Source organism: Lissotriton helveticus, chromosome 10 (genome assembly GCF_964261635.1).
Source record: "Lissotriton helveticus chromosome 10, aLisHel1.1, whole genome shotgun sequence".
NCBI lineage: Eukaryota > Metazoa > Chordata > Amphibia > Caudata > Salamandridae > Lissotriton > Lissotriton helveticus.
The window spans coordinates 752,809,362-752,835,036 of record NC_136071.1 but is presented as its reverse complement, the minus strand read 5'-3'; positions in this window follow the sequence as shown (position 1 = coordinate 752,835,036).

The following is a 25,675-nucleotide window of genomic DNA, read 5'->3' as shown; positions in this document are numbered from 1 at the left end:
AGGACTCTGGTCAATGTAGTAAAGTGTTCGCGATGCATCATCTTTCGATCTTCTGCTATCTTCGCTGTCTTCGCCATCCCTGGAGACGTGTTTCGGGGTATCACCCCTCGTCATCAGGGATAGGCCGTGTACTGGGGTTGCCAATGGCTGCCAATATCTGCCAGGTATAGTACCACTCAGGCGCATAGGTGCGGGATCCCAGGCTCGTCAGCCCACTGCTCACGGGCGCTTTAAAGTTACAACTGGGGGTGGGGTCGCACACTACTCACACACGGGTGGTGTCGCCCCTAAGGACTCTGGTCAATGTAGTAAATTGTTTGCGATGCATCATCTTTCGATCTTCTGCTATCTTCGCTGTCTTCGCCATCCCTGGACACGTGTTTCGGGGTATCACCCCTCGTCAGCAGGAATAGGCCGTGTACTGGGGTTGCCGATGGCTGCCAATATCTGCCAGGTATAGTACCACTCAGGCGCGTAAGTGCGGGATCCCAGGCTCGTCAGCCCACTGCTCACAGGAGCTTTAAAGTTACAACTGGGGGTGGGGTCGCACACTACTCACACACCGGCGGTGTCGCCCCTAAGGACTCTGGTCAATGTAGTAAAGTGTTCGCGATGCATCATCTTTCGATCTTCTGCTATCTTCGCTGTCTTCGCCATCCCTGGACACGTGTTTCGGGGTATCACCCCTCGTCAGCAGGGATAGGCCGTGTACTGGGGTTGCCGATGGCTGCCAATATCTGCCAGGTATAGTACCACTCAGACGCGTAGGTGCGGGATCCCAGGCTCGTCAGCCCACTGCTCACGGGAGCTTTAAAGTTACAACTGGGGGTGGGGTCGCACACTACTCACACACCGGCGGTGTCGCCCCTAAGGACTCTGGTCAATGTAGTAAAGTGTTTGCGATGCATCATCTTTCGATCTTCTGCTATCTTCGCTGTCTTCGCCATCCCTTGACACGTGTTTCGGAGTATCACCCCTCGTCAGCAGGGATAGGCCGTGTACTGGGGTTGCCGATGGCTGCCAATATCTGCAAGGTATACTACCACTCAGGCGCGTAGGTGCGGGATCCCAAGCTCATCAGCCCACTGCTCACGGGAGCTTTAAAATTACAACTGGGGGTGGGGTCGCACACTACTCACACACCGGCGGTGTCGCCCCTAAGGACAATGGTCAATGTAGTAAAGTGTTCGCGACGCATCATCTTTCGATCTTCTGCTATATTCGCTGTCTTCACCATCCCTGGACACGTGTTTCGGGGTATCACCCCTCATCAGCAGGGACAGGCCGTGTACTGGGGTTGCCGATGGCTGCCAATATCTGCCAGGTATAGTACCACTCAGGCGCGTAGGTGAGGGATCCCAAGCTCGTCAGCCCACTGCTTACAGGAGCTTTAAAGTTACAACTGGGGGTGGGGTCGCACACTACTCACACACCGGCGGTGTCGCCCCTAAGGACTCTGGTCAATGTAGTAAAGTGTTCGCGATGCATCATCTTTCGATCTTCTGCTATCTTCGCTGTCTTCGCCATCCCTAGCAGAGGCGCACCCGCTGATGCTTACTTCATGGACCATAATGCTTTGGGGCAACACGCTGGTAGGACAAGCAGTGTGCGACCAATTGAACTTTCTTTTATATTCAGGCTCCCTGGAGCTGGTGGGGCTGACGAGCACGGGTTACGCACCTGCGTGCCATGAGCGGTACTGGACCTGAGAACATTTTTGGGCAGCCTACGCAGCACCCCTACATATATGCCTATTCCCTGCTGACGAGAGGCAACAACCTCGAAACACGTGTCCAGGGATGGCCAACGCGACAGTGATTTTTTGCTCAAGACCCTGGCGGAGGCGCACCCGCTGATGCTTACTTCATGGACCATAATGCTTTGGGGGCAACACGCTGGTAGGACAAGCAGTGTGCGACCAATTGAACTTTCTTTTTATTCAGGCTCCCTGGAGCTGGTGGGGCTGACGAGCCCGGGTTACGCACCTGCGTGCCATGAGCGGTACTGGACCTGAGAACATTTTTGGGCAGCCTACGCAGCACCCCTACATATATGCCTATTCCCTGCTGACGAGAGGCAACAACCTCGAAACACGTGTCCAGGGATGGCCAACGCGACACTGATTTTTTGCTCAAGACCCTGGCAGAGGCGCACCCGCTGATGCTTACTTCATGGACCATAATGCTTTGGGGCAACACGCTGGTAGGACAAGCAGTGTGCGACCAATTGGACTTTCTTTTATATTCAGGCTCCCTGGAGCTGGTGGGGCTGACGAGCCCGGGTTACGCACTTGCGTGCCATGAGCGGTACTGGACCTGAGAACATTTTTGGGCAACCTACGCAGCACCCCTACATATATGCCTATTCCCTGCTGACGAGAGGCAACAACCTCGAAACACGTGTCCAGGGATGGCCAACGCGACAGTGATTTTTTGCTCAAGACCCTGGCAGAGGCGCACCCGCTGATGCTTACTTCATGGACCATAATGCTTTGGGGCAACACGCTGGTAGGACAAGCAGTGTGCGACCAATTGGACTTTCTTTTATATTCAGGCTCCCTGGAGCTGGTGGGGCTGACAAGCCCGGGTTACGCACCTGCGTGCCATGAGCGGTACTGGACCTCAGAACATTTTTGGGCAGCCTACGCAGCACCCCTACATATATGCCTATTCCCTGGTGACGAGAGGCAACAACCTCGAAACACGTGTCCAGGGATAGCCAACGCAACAGTGATTTTTTGCTCAAGACCCTGGCAGAGGCGCACCCGCTGATGCTTACTTCATGGACCATAATGCTTTGGGGGCAACACGCTGGTAGGACAAGCAGTGTGCGACCAATTAGACTTTCTTTTATATTCAGGCTCCCTGGAGCTGGTGGGGCTGACGAGCCCGGGTTAGGCACCTGCGTGCCATGAGCGGTACTGGACCTGAGAACATTTTTGGGCAGCCTACGCAGCACCCCTACATATATGCCTATTCCCTGCTGACGAGAGGCAACAGCCTCGAAACACGTGTCCAGTGATGGCCAACGCGACAGTGATTTTTTGCTCAAGACCCTGGCAGAGGCGCACCGCTGATGCTTACTTCATGGACCATAATGCTTTGGGGCAACACGCTGGTAGGACAAGCAGTGTGCGACCAATTGGACTTTCTTTTATATTCAGGCTCCCTGGAGCTGGTGGGGCTGACGAGCCCGGGTTACTCACCTGCGTGCCATGAGCGGTACTGGACCTGAGAACATTTTTGGGCAGCCTAAGCAGCACCCCTACATATATGCCTATTCCCTGCTGACGAGAGGCAACAACCTCGAAACACGTGTCCAGGGATGGCCAACGCGACAGTGATTTTTTGCTCAAGACCCTGGCAGAGGCGCACCCGCTGATGCTTACTTCATGGACCATAATGCTTTGGGGCAACACGCTGGTAGGACAAGCAGTGTGCGACCAATTGGACTTTCTTTTATATTCAGGCTCCCTGTAGCTGGTGGGGCTGACGAGCCCGGGTTACGCACCTGCGTGCCATGAGCGGTACTGGACCTGAGAACATTTTTGGGCAGCCTACGCAGCACCCCTACATATATGCCTATTCCCTGCTGACGAGAGGCAAAACCTCGAAACACGTGTCCAGGGATGGCCAACGCGACAGTGATTTTTTGCTCAAGACCCAGGCAGAGGCGCACCCGCTGATGCTTACTTCATGGACCATAATGCTTTGGGGCAACACGCTGGTAGGACAAGCAGTGTGCGACCAATTGGACTTTCTTTTATATTCAGGCTCCCTGGAGCTGGTGGGGCTGACGAGCCCGGGTTACGTACCTGCATGCCATGAGCGGTACTGGACCTGAGAACATTTTTGGGCAGCCTACGCAGCACCCCTACATATATGCCTATTCCCTGCTGACGAGAGGCAACAACCTCGAAACACATGTCCAGGGATGGCCAACGCGACAGTGATTTTTTTGCTAAAGACCCTGGCAGAGGCGCACCCGCTGATGCTTACTTCATGGACCATAATGCTTTGGGGCAACACGCTGGTAGGACAAGCAGTGTGCGACCAATTGGACTTTCTTTTATATTCAGGCTCCCTGGAGCTGGTGGGGCTGACGAGCCCGGGTTACGCACCTGCATGCCATGAGAGGTACTGGACCTGAGAACATTTTTGGTCAGCCTACGCAGCACCCCTACATATATGCCTATTCCCTGCTGACGAGAGGCAACAACCTCGAAACACATGTCCAGGGATGGCCAACGCGACAGTGATTTTTTTGCTCAAGACCCTGGCAGAGGCGCACCCGCTGATGCTTACTTCATGGACCATAATGCTATGGGGCAACACGCTGGTAGCACAAGCAGTGTGCGACCAATTGGACTTTCTTTTATATTCAGGCTCCCTGGAGCTGGTGGGGCTGACGAGCCCGGGTTAATCACCTGTGTGCCATGAGCGGTACTGGATCTGAGAACATTTTTGGGCAGCCTACGCAGCACCCCTACATATATGCCTATTCCCTGCTGACGAGAGGCAACAACCTCGAAACACGTGTCCAGGGATGGCCAACGCGACAGTGATTTTTTGCTCAAGACCCTGGCAGAGGTGCACCCGCTGATGGTTACTTCATGGACCATAATGCTTTGGGGCAACACGCTGGTAGGACAAGCAGTGTGCGACCAATTGGACTTTCTTTTATATTCAGGCTCCCTGGAGCTGGTGGGGCTGACGAGCCCGGGTTACGCACCTGCGTGCCATGAGCGGTACTGGACCTGAGAACATTTTTGGGCAGCCTACGCAGCACCCCTACATATATGCCTATTCCCTGGTGACGAGAGGCAACAACCTCGAAACACGTGTCCAGGGATGGCCAACGCAACAGTGATTTTTTGCTCAAGACCCTGGCAGAGGCGCACCCGCTGATGCTTACTTCATGGACCATAATGCTTTGGGGCAACACGCTGGTAGGACAAGCAGTGTGTGACCAATTGGACTTTCTTTTATATTCAGGCTCCCTGGAGCTGGTGGGGCTGACGAGCCCGGGTTACGCACCTGCGTGCCATGAGCGGTACTGGACCTGAGAACATTTTTGGGCAGCCTACGCAGCACCCCCACATACATGCCTATTCCTTGCTGACGAGAGGCAACAACCTCGAAACACGTGTCCAGGGATGGCCAACGCGACAGTGATTTTTTGCTCAAGACCCTGGCAGAGGCGCACCAGCTGATGCTTACTTCATGGACCATAATGCTTTGGGGCAACACGCTGGTAGGACAAGCAGTGTGCAACCAATTGGACTTTCTTTTATATTCAGGCTCCCTGGAGCTGGTGCGGCTGACGAGGCCGGGTTACGCACCTGTGTGCCATGAGCGGTACTGGACCTGAGAACATTTTTGGGCAGCCTACGCAGCACCCCTACATATATGCCTATTCCCTGCTGACGAGAGGCAACAACCTCGAAACACGTGTCCAGGGATGGCCAACGCGACAGTGATTTTTTGCTCAAGACCCTGGCAGAGGCGCACCCGCTGATGCTTACTTCATGGACCATAATGCTTTGGGGCAACACGCTGGTAGGACAAGCAGTGTGCGACCAATTGGACTTTCTTTTATATTCAGGCTCCCTGGAGCTGGTGGGGCTGACGAGCCCGGGTTACGCACCTGCGTGCCATGAGCGGTACTGGACCTGAGAACATTTTTGGGCAGCCTACGCAGCACCCCCACATACATGCCTATTCCCTGCTGACGAGAGGCAACAACCTCGAAACACGTGTCCAGGGATGGCCAACGCGACAGTGATTTTTTGCTCAAGACCCTGGCAGAGGCGCACCAGCTGATGCTTACTTCATGGACCATAATGCTTTGGGGCAACACGCTGGTAGGACAAGCAGTGTGCGACCAATTGGACTTTCTTTTATATTCAGGCTCCCTGGAGCTGGTGGGGCTGACGAGCCCGGGTTACGCACCTGCGTACCATGAGCGGTACTGGACCTGAGAACATTTTTGGGCAGCCTACGCAGCACCCCTACATATATGCCTATTCCCTGCTGACGAGAGGCAACAACCTCGAAACACGTGTCCAGGGATGGCCAACGCGACAGTGATTTTTTGCTCAAGACCCTGGCAGAGGCGCACCCGCTGATGCTTACTTCATGGACCATAATGCTTTGGGGCAACACGCTGGTAGGACAAGCAGTGTGCGACCAATTGAACTTTCTTTTATATTCAGGCTCCCTGGAGCTGGTGGGGCTGACGAGCACGGGTTACGCACCTGCGTGCCATGACCGGTACTGGACCTGAGAACATTTTTGGGCAGCCTACGCAGCACCCCTACATATATGCCTATTCCCTGCTGACGAGAGGCAACAACCTCGAAACACGTGTCCAGGGATGGCCAACGCGACAGTGATTTTTTGCTCAAGACCCTGGCGGAGGCGCACCCGCTGATGCTTACTTCATGGACCATAATGCTTTGGGGGCAACACGCTGGTAGGACAAGCATTGTGCGACCAATTGGACTTTCTTTTTATTCAGGCTCCCTGGAGCTGGTGGGGCTGACGAGCCCGGGTTACGCACCTGCGTGCTATGAGCGGTGCTGGACCTGAGAACATTTTTGGGCAGCCTACGCAGCACCCCTACATATATGCCTATTCCCTGCTGACGAGAGGCAAAAACCTCGAAACACGTGTCCAGGGATGGCCAACGCGACAGTGATTTTTTGCTCAAGACCCTGGCAGAGGCGCACCCGCTGATGCTTACTTCATGCACCATAATGCTTTGGGGCAACACGCTGGTAGGACAAGCAGTGTGCGACCAATTAGACTTTCTTTTATATTCAGGCTCCCTGGAGCTGGTGGGGCTGACGAGCCCGGGTTACGCACCTGCGTGCCATGAGCGGTACTGGACCTGAGAACATTTTTGGGCAGCCTACGCAGCACCCCTACATATATGCCTATTCCCTGCTGACGAGAGGCAACAACCTCGAAACACGTGTCCAGGGATGGCCAACGCGACACTGATTTTTTGCTCAAGACCCTGGCAGAGGCGCACCCGCTGATGCTTACTTCATGGACCATAATGCTTTGGGGCAACACGCTGGTAGGACAAGCAGTGTGCGACCAATTGGACTTTCTTTTATATTCAGGCTCCCTGGAGCTGGTGGGGCTGACGAGCCCGGGTTACGCACTTGCGTGCCATGAGCGGTACTGGACCTGAGAACATTTTTGGGCAACCTACGCAGCATCCCTACATATGTGCCTATTCCCTGCTGACGAGAGGCAACAACCTCGAAACACGTGTCCAGGGATGGCCAACGCGACAGTGATTTTTTGCTGAAGACCCTGGCAGAGGCGCACCCGCTGATGCTTACTTCATGGCCCATAATGCTTTGGGGCAACACGCTGGTAGGACAAGCAGTGTGCGACCAATTGGACTTTCTTTTATATTCAGGCTCCCTGGAGCTGGTGGGGCTGACGAGCCCGGGTTACGCACCTGCGTGCCATGAGCGGTACTGGACCTGAGAACATTTTTGGGTAGCCTACGCAGCACCCCTACATATATGCCTATTCCCTGCTGACGAGAGGCAAAACCTCGAAACACGTGTCCAGGGATGGCCAACGCGACAGTGATTTTTTGCTCAAGACCCTGGCAGAGGCGCACCCGCTGATGCTGACTTCATGGACCATAATGCTTTGGGGCAACACGCTGGTAGGACAAGCAGTGTGCGACCAATTGGACTTTCTTTTATATTCAGGCTCCCTGGAGCTGGTGGGGCTGACGAGCCCGGGTTAGGCACCTGCGTGCCATGAGCGGTACTGGACCTGAGAACATTTTTGGGCAGCCTACCCAGCACCCCTACATATATGCCTATTCCCTGCTGACGAGAGGCAACAGCCTCGAAACACGTGTCCAGTGATGGCCAACGCGACAGTGATTTTTTGCTCAAGACCCTGGCAGAGGCGCACCGCTGATGCTTACTTCATGGACCATAATGCTTTGGGGCAACACGCTGGTAGGACAAGCAGTGTGCGACCAATTGGACTTTCTTTTATATTCAGGCTCCCTGGAGCTGGTGGGGCTGACGAGCCCGGGTTACTCACCGGCGTGCCATGAGCGGTACTGGACCTGAGAACATTTTTGGGCAGCCTAAGCAGCACCCCTACATATATGCCTATTCCCTGCTGACGAGAGGCAACAACCTCGAAACACGTGTCCAGGGATGGCCAACGCGACAGTGATTTTTTGCTCAAGACCCTGGCAGAGGCGCACCCGCTGATGCTTACTTCATGGACCATAATGCTTTGGGGCAACACGCTGGTAGGACAAGCAGTGTGCGACCAATTGGACTTTCTTTTATATTCAGGCTCCCTGTAGCTGGTGGGGCTGACGAGCCCGGGTTACGCACCTGCGTGCCATGAGCGGTACTGGACCTGAGAACATTTTTGGGCAGCCTACGCAGCACCCCTACATATATGCCTATTCCCTGCTGACGAGAGGCAAAACCTCGAAACACGTGTCCAGGGATGGCCAACGCGACAGTGATTTTTTGCTCAAGACCCTGGCAGAGGCGCACCCGCTGATGCTTACTTCATGGACCATAATGCTTTGGGGCAACACGCTGGTAGGACAAGCAGTGTGTGACCAATTGGACTTTCTTTTATATTCAGGCTCCCTGGAGCTGGTGGGGCTGACGAGCCCGGGTTACGCACCTGCGTGCCATGAGCGGTACTGGACCTGAGAACATTTTTGGGCAGCCTACGCAGCACCCCTACATATATGCCTATTCCCTGCTGACGAGAGGCAACAACCTCGAAACACGTGTCCAGGGATGGCCAACGCGACAGTGATTTTTTGCTCAAGACCCTGGCAGAGGCGTACCCGCTGATGCTTACTTCATGGACCATAATGCTTTGGGGCAACACGCTGGTAGGACAAGCAGTGTGCGACCAATTGGACTTTCTTTTATATTCAGGCTCCCTGGAGCTGGTGGGGCTGACGAGCCCGGGTTACGCACCTGCATGCCATGAGCGGTACTGGACCTGAGAACATTTTTGGTCAGCCTACGCAGCACCCCTACATATATGCCTATTCCCTGCTGACGAGAGGCAACAACCTCGAAACACATGTCCAGGGATGGCCAACGCGACAGTGATTTTTTTGCTAAAGACCCTGGCAGAGGCGCACCCGCTGATGCTTACTTCATGGACCATAATGCTTTGGGGCAACACGCTGGTAGGACAAGCAGTGTGCGACCAATTGGACTTTCTTTTATATTCAGGCTCCCTGGAGCTGGTGGGGCTGACGAGCCCGGGTTACGCACCTGCATGCCATGAGCGGTACTGGACCTGAGAACATTTTTGGTCAGCCTACGCAGCACCCCTACATATATGCCTATTCCCTGCTGACGAGAGGCAACAACCTCGAAACACATGTCCAGGGATGGCCAACGCGACAGTGATTTTTTTGCTCAAGACCCTGGCAGAGGCGCACCCGCTGATGCTTACTTCATGGACCATAATGCTTTGGGGCAACACGCTGGTAGGACAAGCAGTGTGCGACCAATTGGACTTTCTTTTATATTCAGGCTCCCTGGAGCTGGTGGGGCTGACGAGCCCGGGTTATGCACCTGTGTGCCATGAGCGGTACTGGACCTGAGAACATTTTTGGGCAACCTACGCAGCACCTCTACATATATGCCTATTCCCTGCTGACGAGAGGCAACAACCTCGAAACACGTGTCCAGGGATGGCCAACGCGACAGTGATTTTTTGCTCAAGACCATGGCAGAGGTGCACCCGCTGATGCTTACTTCATGGACCATAATGCTTTGGGGCAACACGCTGGTAGGACAAGCAGTGTGCGACCAATTGGACTTTCTTTTATATTTAGGCTCCCTGGAGCTGGTGGGGCTGACGAGCCCGGGTTACGCACCTGCGTGCCATGAGCGGTACTGGACCTGAGAACATTTTTGGGCAGCCTACGCAGCACCCCTACATATATGCCTATTCCCTGGTGACGAGAGGCAACAACCTCGAAACACGTGTCCAGGGATGGCCAACGCAACAGTGATTTTTTGCTCAAGACCCTGGCAGAGGCGCACCCGCTGATGCTTACTTCATGGACCATAATGCTTTGGGGCAACACGCTGGTAGGACAAGCAGTGTGCGACCAATTGGACTTTCTTTTATATTCAGGCTCCCTGGAGCTGGTGGGGCTGACGAGCCCGGGTTACGCACCTGCGTGCCATGAGAGGTACTGGACCTGAGAACATTTTTGGGCAGCCTAAGCAGCACCCCTACATATATGCCTATTCCCTGCTGACGAGAGGCAACAACCTCGAAACACGTGTCCAGGGATAGCCAACACGACAGTGATTCTTTGCTCAAGACCCTGGCAGAGGCGCACCCGCTGATGCTTACTTCATGGACCATAATGCTTTGGGGCAACACGCTGGTAGGACAAGCAGTGTGCGACCAATTGGACTTTCTTTTATATTCAGGCTCCCTGGAGCTGGTGCGGCTGACGAGCCCGGGTTACGCACCTGCGTGCCATGAGCGGTACTGGACCTGAGAACATTTTTGGGCAGCCTACGCAGCACCCCTACATATATGCCTATTCCCTGCTGACGAGAGGCAACAACCTCGAAACACGTGTCCAGGGATGGCCAACGCGACAGTGATTTTTTGCTCAAGACCCTGGCAGAGGCGCACCCGCTGATGCTTACTTCATGGACCATAATGCTTTGGGGCAACACGCTGGTAGGACAAGCAGTGTGCGACCAATTGGACTTTCTTTTATATTCAGGCTCCCTGGAGCTGGTGCGGCTGACGAGCCCGGGTTACGCACCTGCGTGCCATGAGCGGTACTGGACCTGAGAACATTTTTGGGCAGCCTACGCAGCACCCCTACATATATGCCTATTCCCTGCTGACGAGAGGCAACAACCTCGAAACACGTGTCCAGGGATGGCCAACGCGACAGTGATTTTTTGCTCAAGACCCTGGCATAGGCGCACCCGCTGATGCTTACTTCATGGACCATAATGCTTTGGGGCAACACGCTGGTAGGACAAGCAGTGTGCGACCAATTGGACTTTCTTTTATATTCAGGCTCCCTGGAGCTGGTGGGGCTGACGAGCCCGGGTTACGCACCTGCGTGCCATGAGCGGTACTGGACCTGAGAACATTTTTGGGCATCCTACGCAGCACCCCTACATATATGCTTATTCCCTGCTGACGAGAGGCAACAACCTCGAAACACGTGTCCAGGGATGGCCAACGCGACAGTGATTTTTTGCTCAAGACCCTGGCAGAGGCGCACCCGCTGATGCTTACTTCATGGACCATAATGCTTTGGGGCAACACGCTGGTAGGACAAGCAGTGTGCCACCAATTGGACTTTCTTTTATATTCAGGCTCCCTGGAGCTGGTGGGGCTGACGAGCCCGGGTTACGCACCTGCGTGCCATGAGCGGTACTGGACCTGAGAACATATTTGGGCAGCCTACGCAGCACCCCTACATATATGCCTATTCCCTGCTGACGAGAGGCAACAACCTCGAAACACGTGTCCAGGGATGGCCAACGCGACAGTGATTTTTTGCTCAAGACCCTGGCAGAGGCGCACCCGCTGATGCTTACTTCATGGACCATAATGCTTTGGGGCAACACGCTGGTAGGACAAGCAGTGTGCGACCAATTGGACTTTCTTTTATATTCAGGCTCCCTGGAGCAGGTGGGGCTGACGAGCCCGGGTTACGCACCTGCGTGCCATGAGCGGTACTGGGCCTGAGAAAATTTTTGGGCAGCCTACGCAGCACCCCTACATACATGCCTATTCCCTGCTGACGAGAGGCAACAACCTCGAAACACGTGTCCTGGGATGGCCAACGCGACAGTGATTTTTTGCTCAAGACCCTGGCAGAGGCGCACCCGCTGATGCTTACTTCATGGACCATAATGCTTTGGGGCAACACGCTGGTAGGACAAGCAGTGTGCGACCAATTGGACTTTCTTTTATATTCAGGCTCCCTGGAGCTGGTGGGGCTGACGAGCCCGGGTTACGCACCTGCGTGCCATGAGCGGTACTGGACCGGAGAACATTTTTGGGCAGCCTACGCAGCACCCCTACATATATGCCTATTCCCTGCTGACGAGAGGCAACAACCTCGAAACACGTGTCCAGGGATGGCCAACGCGACAGTGATTTTTTGCTCAAGACCCTGGCAGAGGCGCACCCGCTGATGCTTACTTCATGGACCATAATGCTTTGGGGCAACACGCTGGTAGGACAAGCAGTTTGCGACCAATTGGACTTTCTTTTATATTCAGGCTCCCTGGAGCTGGTGGGGCTGACGAGCCCGGGTTACGCACCTGCGTGCCATGAGCGATACTGGACCTGAGAACATTTTTGGGCAGCCTACGCAGCACCCCTACATATATGCCTATTACCTGCTGACGAGAGGCAACAACCTCGAAATACGTGTCCAGGGATGGCCAACGTGACAGTGATTTTTTGCTCAAGACCCTGGCAGAGGCGCACCCGCTGATGCTTACTTCATGGACCATAATGCTTTGGGGCAACACGCTGGTAGAACAAGCAGTGTGCGACCAATTGGACTTTCTTTTATATTCAGGCTCCCTGGAGCTGGTGGGGCTGACGAGCCCGGGTTACGCACCTGCGTGCCATGAGCGGTACTGGACCTGAGAACATTTTTGGGCAGCCTACGCAGCACCCCTAAATATATGCCTATTCCCTGCTGACGAGAGGCAACAACCTCGAAACACGTGTCCAGGGATGGCCAACGCGACAGTGATTTTTTGCTCAAGACCCTGGCAGAGGCGCACCCGCTGATGCTTACTTCATGGACCATAATGCTTTGGGGCAACACGCTGGTAGGACAAGCAGTGTGCGACCAATTGGACTTTCTTTTATATTCAGGCTCCCTGGAGCAGGTGGGGCTGACGAGCCCGGGTTACGCATCTGCGTGCCATGAGCGGTACTGGGCCTGAGAACATTTTTGGGCAGCCTACGCAGCACCCCTACATACATGCCTATTCCCTGCTGACGAGAGGCAACAACCTCGAAACACGTGTCCTGGGATGGCCAACGCGACAGTGATTTTTTGCTCAAGACCCTGGCAGAGGCGCACCCGCTGATGCTTACTTCATGGACCATAATGCTTTGGGGCAACACGCTGGTAGGACAAGCAGTGTGCGACCAATTGGACTTTCTTTTATATTCAGGCTCCCTGGAGCTGGTGGGGCTGACGAGCCCGGGTTACGCACCTGCGTGCCATGAGCGGTACTGGACCGGAGAACATTTTTGGGCAGCCTACGCAGCACCCCTACATATATGCCTATTCCCTGCTGACGAGAGGCAACAACCTCGAAACACGTGTCCAGGGATGGCCAACGCGACAGTGATTTTTTGCTCAAGACCCTGGCAGAGGCGCACCCGCTGATGCTTACTTCATGGACCATAATGCTTTAGGGCAACACGCTGGTAGGACAAGCAGTTTGCGACCAATTGGACTTTCTTTTATATTCAGGCTCCCTGGAGCTGGTGGGGCTGACGAGCCCGGGTTACGCACATGCGTGCCATGAGTGATACTGGACCTGAGAACATTTTTGGGCAGCCTACGCAGCACCCCTACATATATGCCTATTCCCTGCTGACGAGAGGCAACAACCTCGAAATACGTGTCCAGGGATGGCCAACGTGACAGTGATTTTTTGCTCAAGACCCTGGCAGAGGCGCACCCGCTGATGCTTACTTCATGGACCATAATGCTTTGGGGCAACACGCTGGTAGGACAAGCAGTGTGCGACCAATTGGACTTTCTTTTATATTCAGGCTCCCTGGAGCTGGTGGGGCTGACGAGCCCGGGTTACGCACCTGCGTGCCATGAGCGGTACTGGACCTGAGAACATTTTTGGGCAGCCTACGCAGCACCCCTAAATATATGCCTATTCCCTGCTGACGAGAGGCAACAACCTCGAAACACGTGTCCAGGGATGGCCAACGCGACAGTGATTTTTTGCTCAAGACCCTGGCAGAGGCGCACCCGCTGATGCTTACTTCATGGACCATAATGCTTTGGGGCAACACGCTGGTAGGACAAGCAGTGTGCGACCAATTGGACTTTCTTTTATATTCAGGCTCCCTGGAGCTGGTGGGGCTGACGAGCCCGGGTTACGCACCTGCGTGCCATGAGCGGTACTGGACCTGAGAACATTTTTGGGCAGCCTACGCAGCACCCCTACATATATGCCTATTCCCTGCTGACGAGAGGCAACAACCTCGAAACACGTGTCCAGGGATTGCCAACGCGACAGTGATTTTTTGCTCAAGACCCTGGCAGAGGCGCACCCGCTGATGCTTACTTCATGGACCATAATGCTTTGGGGCAACACGCTGGTAGGACAAGCAATGTGCGACCAATTGGACTTTCTTTTATGCACGGGAGCAGGTATTTGAGACTTTTACATAGTATGAGAGACTGGGAGGCTACAAAATCAACATGAAGAAAACTCCAAAAAATTATGTGGATGCAACCAAGAGGTTCTGCATTCAGATATCGCCTCATGTGTGAATCCACACCCGAAAACATATGTGGGATTGAGGACCTATAGAATCTTAACCTTTTCCCGCTACTATTAAAAGTACAAGATCTATCTTCATGAATTAATTCTCTCCCTTTAACTATTCTGGGGAGGGTTGCCCTAATTAAAATGTCCATTCTTCGCAATGTTTTTTGTTTTCAGCCATCCCATATGTTTTAACTACATACTTTTTTAAAAAGGTGAAATCTATTTTTCTGTCTTTTATCTGGCATAAAAGAAATTGTCAGAATAGCACTAAGCACTTTATATGAAGGGCTGGAAAGAGGAGGCTGGGGCTCCTCAATATTAGGATTTGTTATTTTGCTTACTTTGCACAGTACTTGTTGAGGTTTAAAGCAAAACTCAACATGGTATTATTTGTAACTATTTTATGCAGTTTATTTGTACAGAACATCACATAGGCAACATGCTAAAAATTGTGAAGTCACCCAAAAATATCCGGTATGAGAGTTTGCAATGGTTTCTTTGGAAACTTTGGGCTCCTTTTAGGAGATGCTCTGTCCCTTAAATTAATGCTGCAACACCCCTGTCAGAACTTGCCATGGAGTCAGGCATTAATTTAGCATCCGAAATTGTCAAAAATGGCCAAAAGTAGGGTATAGGAAGCTATTGGACTTCCTTCTGGTGGTGACATGGCTTCATATTTCAGAAATCCATGATTTAACCCGAAATGATTTTCTGCTTCTTGGCTCATATAGAATACTGTATAACCTATTTAGCAATCTGGACTTGGGCCGGATAAATTCTAGTAAAATATAGTTCGAGCATTATTCGAAACTGATGAAGCTAAAGGTCCTGGGAATGGAAAATGCTGTTTGCTTTGATAAAAAGTCCGGATCTCACCCAAAGAGCAATTGAAAAGTGGGAGAAATGTGAAGGGTTGGAATTAAGAACTAGGATGTGGGATGAAGTTAATAAACTAAATTATAGCGTATTAAGTGGAGCAAATTGATTTTGGATACTATTTTTTAACGAATGCTTTTTATATTGACCCTCGCAATTTCTTGCACTAATAAATCTTTACCTGCCGAGCCTCTTGTTTTCATTGCTTTGATTAGTCTATTGCCAACTGGGTTCACATCAGTGTCCTCTAATCTAGGGATTCTGGAATGAAATTTTTCTGTATTTTCGGCCGAATGGCAAGTTAAATTAGCCTTTAGTACCTGGTTGAAAGTTTTGGGGTACGACCCTGCCCCCAGCTTGATCAATGAATGGAAAAAAATGTTATATGTTGCAATGGTTATGGCCAGATCCCTCCTACTTAAAAAATGGCAGACACAGTAGGTTCCAACAATAGGGTATTGGCTACGAAAAATGAAGCAAGTCAGAAACAGTGAACAGTTATATGCAATGCGAAATGGGGAACAAACAGATGGGACAGCTTTTTGAGCGCAAACAGGGGTTTTAGCAGATGATTAGATTGTTATGTTGCTGTGTTTTGTACATTTAGCCCTAGAATTATTTTATATACTTAAAGTTGCATATTTAGGGTGCCATGAGGGTTATTTATTTTGGGTTTTAATCCTGTGTGGAGTTTTTTTTAGCTAGTACCATTTTCTTAATTGATATTGGATGTTTTTGACATGTACTAGGTATTTATTGATGATTGGAGCAGGAATAATATTTATGGATTTTTACGAACTGATGTGTTGGTTAACAATATTTTGGATCTCAATAAATGAAATAAAAAAAAGAGTGCAGAGGCCCCCTTACAACAATAATTCTCTCCTTGCAGGCTAGAAAGTGTACAGCTTTTAATTAGCAGGCGATTTAGACCTGGAGGTATTTGACCAATATGATACAGACGGTGTTGTGGGGAATCGTGTAATAATGGTTATTGCTTTTCTCATCATGTTTTAGGCTCCTCCATTGTCCTCAGTGCCTCGAATGCACTATTTCTATTAGCCTAGTCTCTTTCTACCAGCCGTGTTTCTTCGCCTCTATGTATTCAAGTATTAGAGCAGAGACTGAGGACTGATGCTGCCCCAGTCAGAAGAAGAAACCATTCATTGACACCGCTTCTGTTTGCAATTAACCTTATGTTCCAAGAGCCACGCTCGGACAGTGGAATATGCTATTCATCCATGTGGGCAACAGTGCAAGCTATGTTTTATATTGCCAAGCAATCATTTTCATTTTATAAATGAGTTTCAAAATAAATATGTAATCAGCAGTAGTTACTTCTGTTTTACCTTCGCATCTGAGGAGCACAGGCATTATTACACTAACCACAGAAATAAGATCATGCTACTAGATAATAAAAAGCAAAACAAAAGAACCTAAAATTATATGTTAATGCCTAATGAAATTGAAATCACCACATTTACAGCAGAAATAAATATCTCCTTTTGTAGAGTATAGATAGTGTATAAGAACTGAACAACTCATAAAAAAGAAATTAGTTGTAGTAACTCAAACTGTGTACCACGCATCAACAGTGTAGTTTTTACTGGAGCATTCAGACAACAAGACCAGAAATACTTGTTTATGTGTGTCTGGAATTTAGTTGGTAGAATCCTTCTGTTGGGCAACACCCAAATGATGAGCCATCGCCCCCTACAGTCTACAACTATCTGTTCACCTACCCAGAGCAGGCTTTAGCGCTGGTGGCCCGATGCGACAGTGTTTGTTGGCGGCCCAATGACCTCCTTCTCCACAGATTCCCTCACTACCACCCTTTAAAGTGCCTCTAAAGTCTCCATAACCTATCTCTCTCATGCATTTCTTTTCATTATAGCGCCACTCATCAAAGTGTATGGTGTCAGAGCACTTTACACTACACACACATTACACAGAGACAATGAATCATACGTGTGTAAACCAGTGTATAGGCAATGCTACATCAAACAGAGGACTGTAAGGTGCAGGAGTCACAAATTATCTCTACTGGTAGACAGTATAGTTTAATAGTGCTTGGTCTGGAGAAGGATAAAGTCAGAATTTAAAATGTATCACCATGGGTGGGGTAGGCCTTACTAGTAAGAAGTGAACGCTTTAAGCAACATTAGGATAATGAAAGACGGGGGAACATTTATAAACTCTAATCTATCCCTTGCAGTTTGCATGCAACTCTTTGATCATAGTTAATAGCTCACTGTTCCATATTAGGATTTAAATGTATAACCTCCATGTGGCAAAAGGGGCTCTCTGACTGAAGCAGTAACGCACTGACCTATTTACATTATATGCACACGTCAAAACGTCCACTAGACAAAGCTCCGGTCTTTCTTCAGCAGGTCCGTCAATCACCAGAGTTACTTGACATTTTTATAGTTGCCTGAAAATTGTTGGAGGCAAGGAGCGTGGCTGCAGGTGCTTTTGAAAATCATACTGTACTTGAAAACGTGGCATCCCCCAAAGTCAGTGCCCAGTGCAATGGCACCAATCACAGCACCCATGAGCCGGCCCTGCACCTATCGGAAACTCCTCAGAATGTTTACTCACTCCAGGTTGCTGAATTGTGTGCTTCCATTGCATTCAAAGAGTCTCACACCCGTCCAGTTTGCATTCACTCGTCCAATACACACAATTGGAGAGCGGCCGGGCACGTCAGGATGTTAGCTTCAGCTCTCATTCATCAACCATGGCCAGGATCACAGGAAGAGGAAACAATATCTCCCCAGCACCTTTTTTTCCAGCCATTCTAAAGATCGAGACCTGTGTCTTAATAGCCTGTCTGTCCCCACCTGGTTATTGCTGAGAATCAGGAGCATTGCTACAAATCTTCTCAAAGACATGTCTGAAAAGTTGTGGGTAGATTATCTTAGCTGTACACAAGTGTTTAACTTGCCTCTTTGTATATGGCCTGCAACTGTGAGTGTGTTTCAGGAGTGTGCGTCAGACTTCATTTCCCCCTTCTCACGCTATGGGTTTTGTCTTGAGCGCTTTCCTTCGACTTTGCATGTTAGGTGACGGCGTCCTTACAATTTAACGTTGGCTTTTAATGCTGATGTGTGATGGAGTTATTATCGTTTTCTGAATGTACTGAGTCGGGAAGTGTGTTGATATACGGTCCGTGGAGAGCGCTATCCTTGTTTGAGGCCTATTCCGGTGCATGCGCTTCTGAATTGAGTTTTGTGAATTTAAAAATATTAACGCTTTCCATATGTGGTCCATCTATGCCAGGCCTATTCTTATGAATGTTTATTTTGCTTTTTCTTATGATGCCAAAAGTGTATTTCAGACAAACCCCAGACAAGTGCAATGCAAACCTCTTCTTCATATTAACAACAATCTAAAATAACCATGGAATTGTAAACCATGTATTCATTATGCCGAAAGTTTCAGGGATGAAAATTAAAAAATCTTAGTGATAAGGATTCTGTTTGTTAGATGGTACTTGTTCCTTGCTATCATAGCTGAGCTCAGGCTCACTAAATAAGCGGTGGCCTAACTGCATTTAAAAGAATGCTGCTAATTCCTACCCTTGAAAGAAACATTCCTTTTCTCATATTCCACGAAGTTATCTCCATGGAATGTCTTTCATTTGTATGCTACACTTGTACGTGTATACATTTAATGACACCGATTAATGCCTAATGGTCACGTGATACATTTTAACTCTTCCCTCCCCCAGATTAAACCCTTAGCACTTTTCAATATCCAAACTTTTAAACTAGACTAATGGGCTCCATAAAATGCCTGTTAACCTGTTGCTCAGTTCTAGGAAATGTGTTCATCAATTATGTATATTTTAAGCATCAGTTTACTCTATATGTATCTGTATAGTCTTAATTGATAACACAAAAATGATTTACGCAGCCTAATGCATGGAGCATTTTAAAGAAGAGATACTTTTAAAAATTCCGAGTACATTTTATGATAGGAACTTCCTTATACCATTCATGTTATTATTAATGCTTCCATCATCAACAATATTACTGTTGCTATATCGCTTTTCTATTGTTACCTACTATTAGCATACATATTAAAAATATATCAATAAATATTAAAACGTTAAAACAGGAAAAAATAATGAAATATATCGAATTTTATGTAACTAATGGTACATAAGAAGTTTGTTAGCAAGGTATTCTTCGACGGTGAAAGAGTCGATTTTGCATCTTGAAGTTTTCTCAGAGTTTAAATGATGTACATGAGGCTCCATTATAGCCTGTACAATACAACCCATGAGCAGAATGCACAACACGAGAAAGGGGTATAACATTTTTTCAAATATCTAAATTAATGGAGAGCTAGAAATCACTAATAGCGACACGTTCTTCTATGTTGATTAAATCATTAACAGGATCATAGGGTAGAAATAACAAATAGATATGAGAAGAAAATCACAGTAGGACTATGCCTAGTCAATGATGTTTGCAGTGGCGCTGTTTGGCTAGGCCATAGCTCGGTGATACAGGAGCTGGCCAAGGCCTGTAATCAATGTATGTCCAGACTACAACTCGTTGACATAGCCCTGCCACAGGGACTGGTCACAGGCCCAGCTTTACTCCCAGAGTACAATGTATATGAGTGAATCCACGTGCATCATCTTTGGTGGCATATGGGCTGAGAAAGGCTTCAGGACAGACCCTGTTCCTGAGGGAGACAGCCAGGACAACGCGGGCTTTACACCGAGCTGCCATTACAACGCTGCCATCACAACGCAAGTCATTACAACGACTTGCGCTGGATGGCGCTAGATACTAAGGAATAGTAGATTTACTATTCCAACACCTTCCCTACTGTTGCGTAAGCTGGAGTTGGAATAGTAAATCATACTATTCCAAAATCCAGCGCCGACAGCGCAAGTCGTTGTAACGACTTGCGTTGTAATGGATGTGTCATAATGGCAGCGCGGTGTAAAAGCCTGTGTTGTCATGACGTACATCCGACCCTGAGCCACTACAACACGGTTTCAAATGATGTGCACACCAGGGAGTGAACACTCAAGTGGAAGAGGGCAGGACTAGACCACAGTCCAGGTTCTTCCCCTAACCCCTAACATGCGCACAACTGGGTGAATGTGGGGCTTAGTTGCAGATGAGATGCTATGTTCAGACCCAATTGCAAATGGCTAGAGTCCATGAACAGAGAGGACTGGAAATGCAACTTGATGAATGCAGGGCCTGGCCATAGGTCGGGTTCTGCATTCAATTGATAGGATGCACAGGTGGATGGGCCCAGCAAAGATCCTTCATCCAATCCCTGCTCCAGGTAGACAATACTAGGTAGAACAGGTTCCACAAATGGATGGTGTCTCAGGGGTTGCCCAAATGCCAGGCTCTGTGACTAACCTCTAGGAAGCATGAGGGGATGTGAACAGGGCCATGCCTCAAGCCCATGTGAAGTAGGGGTTGGGAGCAGCATCAGAAGTGACCTTGTGTTTAACCACAATATTAATTTAAAAAACATTCAGTATTTTACTGAATAAACAAAGATAGAGAAAGTTATGGTTCAGGTATTACAAAAAAATTAAAATTTCCATGTGAAAAACCTAAGAAATTCACTATGGCCAGATGTATGCAGAACTCAAACAATCAATCAATCAATCAGAGAATTTGTAAAGCGCGCTATATACCCGTGAGGGTCTCAAGGCGCTACTGCTACTGATCGAAGAGCCAGGTCTTGAGGAGCCTTCTGAAGGTGAGCACGAGCTGTGTCTGCCGAAGATGGGTGGGGAGGGTGTTCCAGGTTTTTGCGGCGAGGAAGGAGAGGGATCTGCTGCTGGAGGTCGTTCGTTGGATGCGCAGGATGGTGACAAGGGCGAGGATGGCAGATTGGAGCTGGCGGGCGGGGGTGTAAAAGTTGCGTCTGTTGTTCAGGTATGCTGGTCCGGTGTCGTTGAGTGCTTTGTGTGCGTGGGTGAGGAGTTTGAAGGTGATCCTCTTGTTGATAGGGAGCCAGTGCAGGTCTCTGAGGTGGTGGGAGATGTGGCTGCGGTGGGGGACGTTGAGGATCAGTCAGGCTGAGGCGTTCTGAATGCGTTGTAGTCGTCGCAGGTGTTTGGCCGGCATTCCTGCGTAGAGTGCATTGCCGCAGTCTAGCCTGCTGCTGACGAGGGCTTGGGTCACTGTTCTTCTTGTTTCGGTCGAGATCCACTTGTAGATCCTGCGAAGCATGCGGAGGGTGTTGTAGCAGGAGGAGGAGATGGTGTTGACCTGCTTAGACATGGAGAGGGAGGAGTCAAGGATGAATCCTAGGTTGCGTGCGTGGTTTGTGGGTGTTGGAGCTGCTCCCAGTGCGGTCGGCCACCAGGAGTCGTCCCAAGCAGAGGGGGTGGAACCTAGGATGAGGACATCCATCTTGTCTGAGTTTAGTTTCAGATGGCTGTTACTCATCCAATCGGCGACGGCCTTCATTCCCTCGTGGAGGTTGGTTTTGGCGGTGTGCAGGTCCTTGGTGAGGGAGAGGATGAGCTGGGTGTCGTCGGCCTAGAAGATGATGTTTAGGTTGTGCTGGTGGGTCACTTGTGTGAGGGGGGCCTTGTAGACATTGAACAGGGTCAGGCTGAGGGATGAGCCCTGGGGTATGCTGCAGATGATGTCGGTGGCTTCTGATCGGAAAGGCGGGAGGCAGATTCTCTGGGTTCTGCCGGAGAGGAAGGACGTGGTCCAGTCCAGGGCCTTCTTCTGGATTCGGGCTTTTAGGAGACGTGTTCTCAGTGTGTGGTGGCAGACCGTGTCCAAAGTGGCTGACAGGTCCAGGAGGATGAGGGCTGAGGTTTCGCCGTTGTCTAGCTGGCCCCTGTTATTGTCAGTGGCGGCGATAAGGGCAGCCTCGGTGCTGTGGTTGCTTCTGAATCCGGACAGGGATGGGTCTAGGATGCTGTTGTCCTCGAGGTGGCGGGTCAGCTGCATGTTGGTGATTTTCTCGATGACCTTCGCCAGGAAGGGGAGCAGGGAGATGGGCCGGAATTTCTTGAGGTCTTTGGGGTCAGCCTTGGGTTTTTTAGAGGAGGGAGTTGATTTCGGCGTGCTTCCAGCTTTCCGGGAATGTTGCTGTGTCGAAGGAGATGTTGATCTTTCGCAGATGGGGTGTGATGGTTGCGTCAGCTTTGTTGAAAACGTGGTGTGGGCAGTGGTCTGATGGAGATCCTGAGTGGATGGAGTTCATGACCTTGCATGTCTCTTCGTCATTGATGTGGGACCAGGAGGTCAGCTGTTTGGTGCAGGTGGTGATCGGGGTGTGGTCTGTTGCGGTTGGGGTGGATGAGGAGTTGAAGCTGTTGTGGATGTCGGCGATCTTGCGATGGAAGAAGGTGGCCAGTGAGTCGCACAGATCCTGCGAGGGCGGGATATCGTTGGTGTTGGCGCTGGGGTTGGAGAGTTCCTTTACTATGTTGAAAAGTTCTTTGCTGCCGTGTGCACTGTTATCCAGTCGGGCTTTGAAGGACGATCTCTAGGCTGTTCTGATGAGGTGGTGATGTCTGCGGATGGCGTTCTTGTGGGCTGCGTGGCTGTCTGGTGCGCGGTCATGGAGCCATTTTTTCTCCAGCTTCCGGCATGTTCGTTTGGAGATCTGGAGTTCTTCGGTGAACCAGGCGGCTTTCTTGCTGGGGTGATTGATGGAGGGTTTCTTGATCAGGGCGAGGGCGTTGGCACAGTCGTTCATCCACTCTCTGAAGTTTCGGACGGCGTCGTCTGTGTCAGTGGGGTCGGTGGGTGGGTTCTGGGATTGGGTGGAGGTCAGCTGGTCTTCGGTGACTTTGCTCCAGCAGCGGCGAGGCAGCTTGGTGCATGGTTCGTTTCTTGAAGGTGAAGTGGACGCATCGGTGGTCTGTCCAGTGGAGTTCGGTGGTGTGGTTGAAGGTGATGTGTGTGCTTATGGAGAAGACTGGGTCGAGCATGTGGCCGGCGGAGTGGGTGGATTTGGTGACGAGTTGACGGCGGCCGAGGTTGGCGAGGTTGGCGATCAGGGCGGTGGAGTTGGCGTTGTTGTTGCTCTTGAGGTGGAAGTTCAGGTCCCGGAGGAGGATGTAGTCCATGGTGGCGAGTGGGCGGGTGCTGGCGAGGTCAGCGGTGGACTCGCTGAACTGAGCCCGGAGTCCGGTAGGGGTCTGTAGATGAGTGTTCCTCTGAGGGTGGTGTTGGGGTCGGTGTGAATCCGGAAGGGAAGGTGTTCGGCGGAGTTGAGGGAGTCATCTGCAAGGATGTGGACCTGGAGGGTGGACTTGTGGACGATGGCTATACCTCCTTCCATCCCGTTGGTGCGGTCTCTGCGGAAGATCTTGTAGCCGTCCGGGATGGCTATGGCGATGTCAGGTGCCGAGGAGTCGTTCCACCAGGTCTCGGTCAGGAAGGCAACGTCTGGGGTGGTGCTGTTGAGTAGGTCCCAGAGGTCGACGGCGTGCTTTCGTGCGGAGCGGGTGTTGAAGTGTATGCAGGGAAGGGGGTTGGATCCATTCCTTGGGGTTTTGGAGGTTCTGTCGCAAGTGAAGTTGCAAGTGTGGCAGGAGAAGGGTCCATGGGTGCGTTTCGGGGCGGCCTGGAAGCAGCGGTGGTCACGGCCGGTGTTGAGAGCAGTGGAGAGTGTTGGCGTCGTATTGGATTCTGGCGTTGTGGTGTGTGCGGGGTCCAGGGGTTCTGGCGCTGGGCCCGGTCCAGGCGCGGACGGGCGCAGATGGGCTTGCCTTTGGCGAGCCAGCGGCGCGCCCGCTGTGCGCGTCAGCGGTTGCCATATGAGGTGTGGGGGGAGGGAGGAGCAGCTGAGAGGCGGGATCAGGGCGGCGAGGGGGCGTAGCCACGGGGACAGTGACGGGAAAAGCGGGTCAAGAGAGCAGAGAAAGGGGGGTAGCAGGGGCAGGTGGGCTACAAACAGCTTTGGCAGACTGAAAAACAAACAAAATACAAAATACAAACAGGCAGGGGGAAGACAAAACAGAAATTAGACCACAGGCAGAACGGCGGCAGGGGAGCGACTCGGCCCTTAGCAGGGTCAGAGGACACCCTACCGTCAGGCAGTGGCCGACTTATGAGGTGTGGAGGAAGGGAGAAGCAGCTGGGAGGCAGGAGGGGGGTGGCGAGGGGGCGTGGCCACGGGGACAGCGGCGGGAAAAGCGGGTCAAGAGAGCAGAGAAAGGGGGGGCGGGGGCAGGTGGGCTACAAACGGCTTTGGCAGACTGTAAAACAAACAAAATACAAAATACAAACAGGCAGGAAGGAGACAAAACAGAAGTCAGACCACAGGCAGAATGGCGGCAGGGGAGCGACTCGGCCCATAGCAGGGTCAGAGGTCTCATTTTGCAACCAGTGTGGTATTTTGTAAACTGGCCTCTGTACTAATAGGTCAGTTTGCAAAATATAAATTTGTAGTGCACAATTCCACCTACCTCATTAATATTAATGAGGTAGGTCGAACATTGAGACCCACTGGGACTCACAGGGACACAGGGACAGGGACTATGGCCTGCTAAGGTCAGCAGACTACCATGTCTGTGAAAGAACTTAAATAGAGTATTTTTTTAAAATGCAGACCATTATCATTAAAGGAAAACAGTATGCATTAAAAAAATAATGTAACTAACATTTCGCAAAGGGGAATGGTCCCCTGAGACACCTAAACCTTTGTAGATTCCTTACCAATACTGTTCAGTAGTCAGTAGTGTGTTAATGTTTTGTGACTGGATCTCATTCACAAAAAATGTATACATACCAGTCCGTTTCAGTATGTGGAAGGGGCAGCGTAAACACGCCCCATTCAATACCGAATCAGTAGTTGAGAACAAACCCATATTGTAATTCAGTAACCTGTTAGCAAATCACAATTTAGGTTTCATACACAATAGAAACCCTCTTTGTAGTCACAAATTGCCCGATTCTTAGAATCAAGCCATTTTCGAATGCAAAAAGGCTTCATACATCTGGCCCATCAATAACGGTTGAAGTGGCATAAAGGCTCCAAAGCAAAACCTAGAACTCCCTGATATTGACAAATTACAGTCTTCTGCCCAAACTCATGACATAAAGTCAGTAATAAGTGGTTATTACTTTCAGTTATTTCTAGCTTGAAGAATCTTCATGAAATCTGGCACACAAATGACACGTTGAGCTCAGGTTCTTCATTTCAAATGTTATGTGGTGGTTATTTATTGTCCTCTAAATGTAGCCTTTCACATTATATATC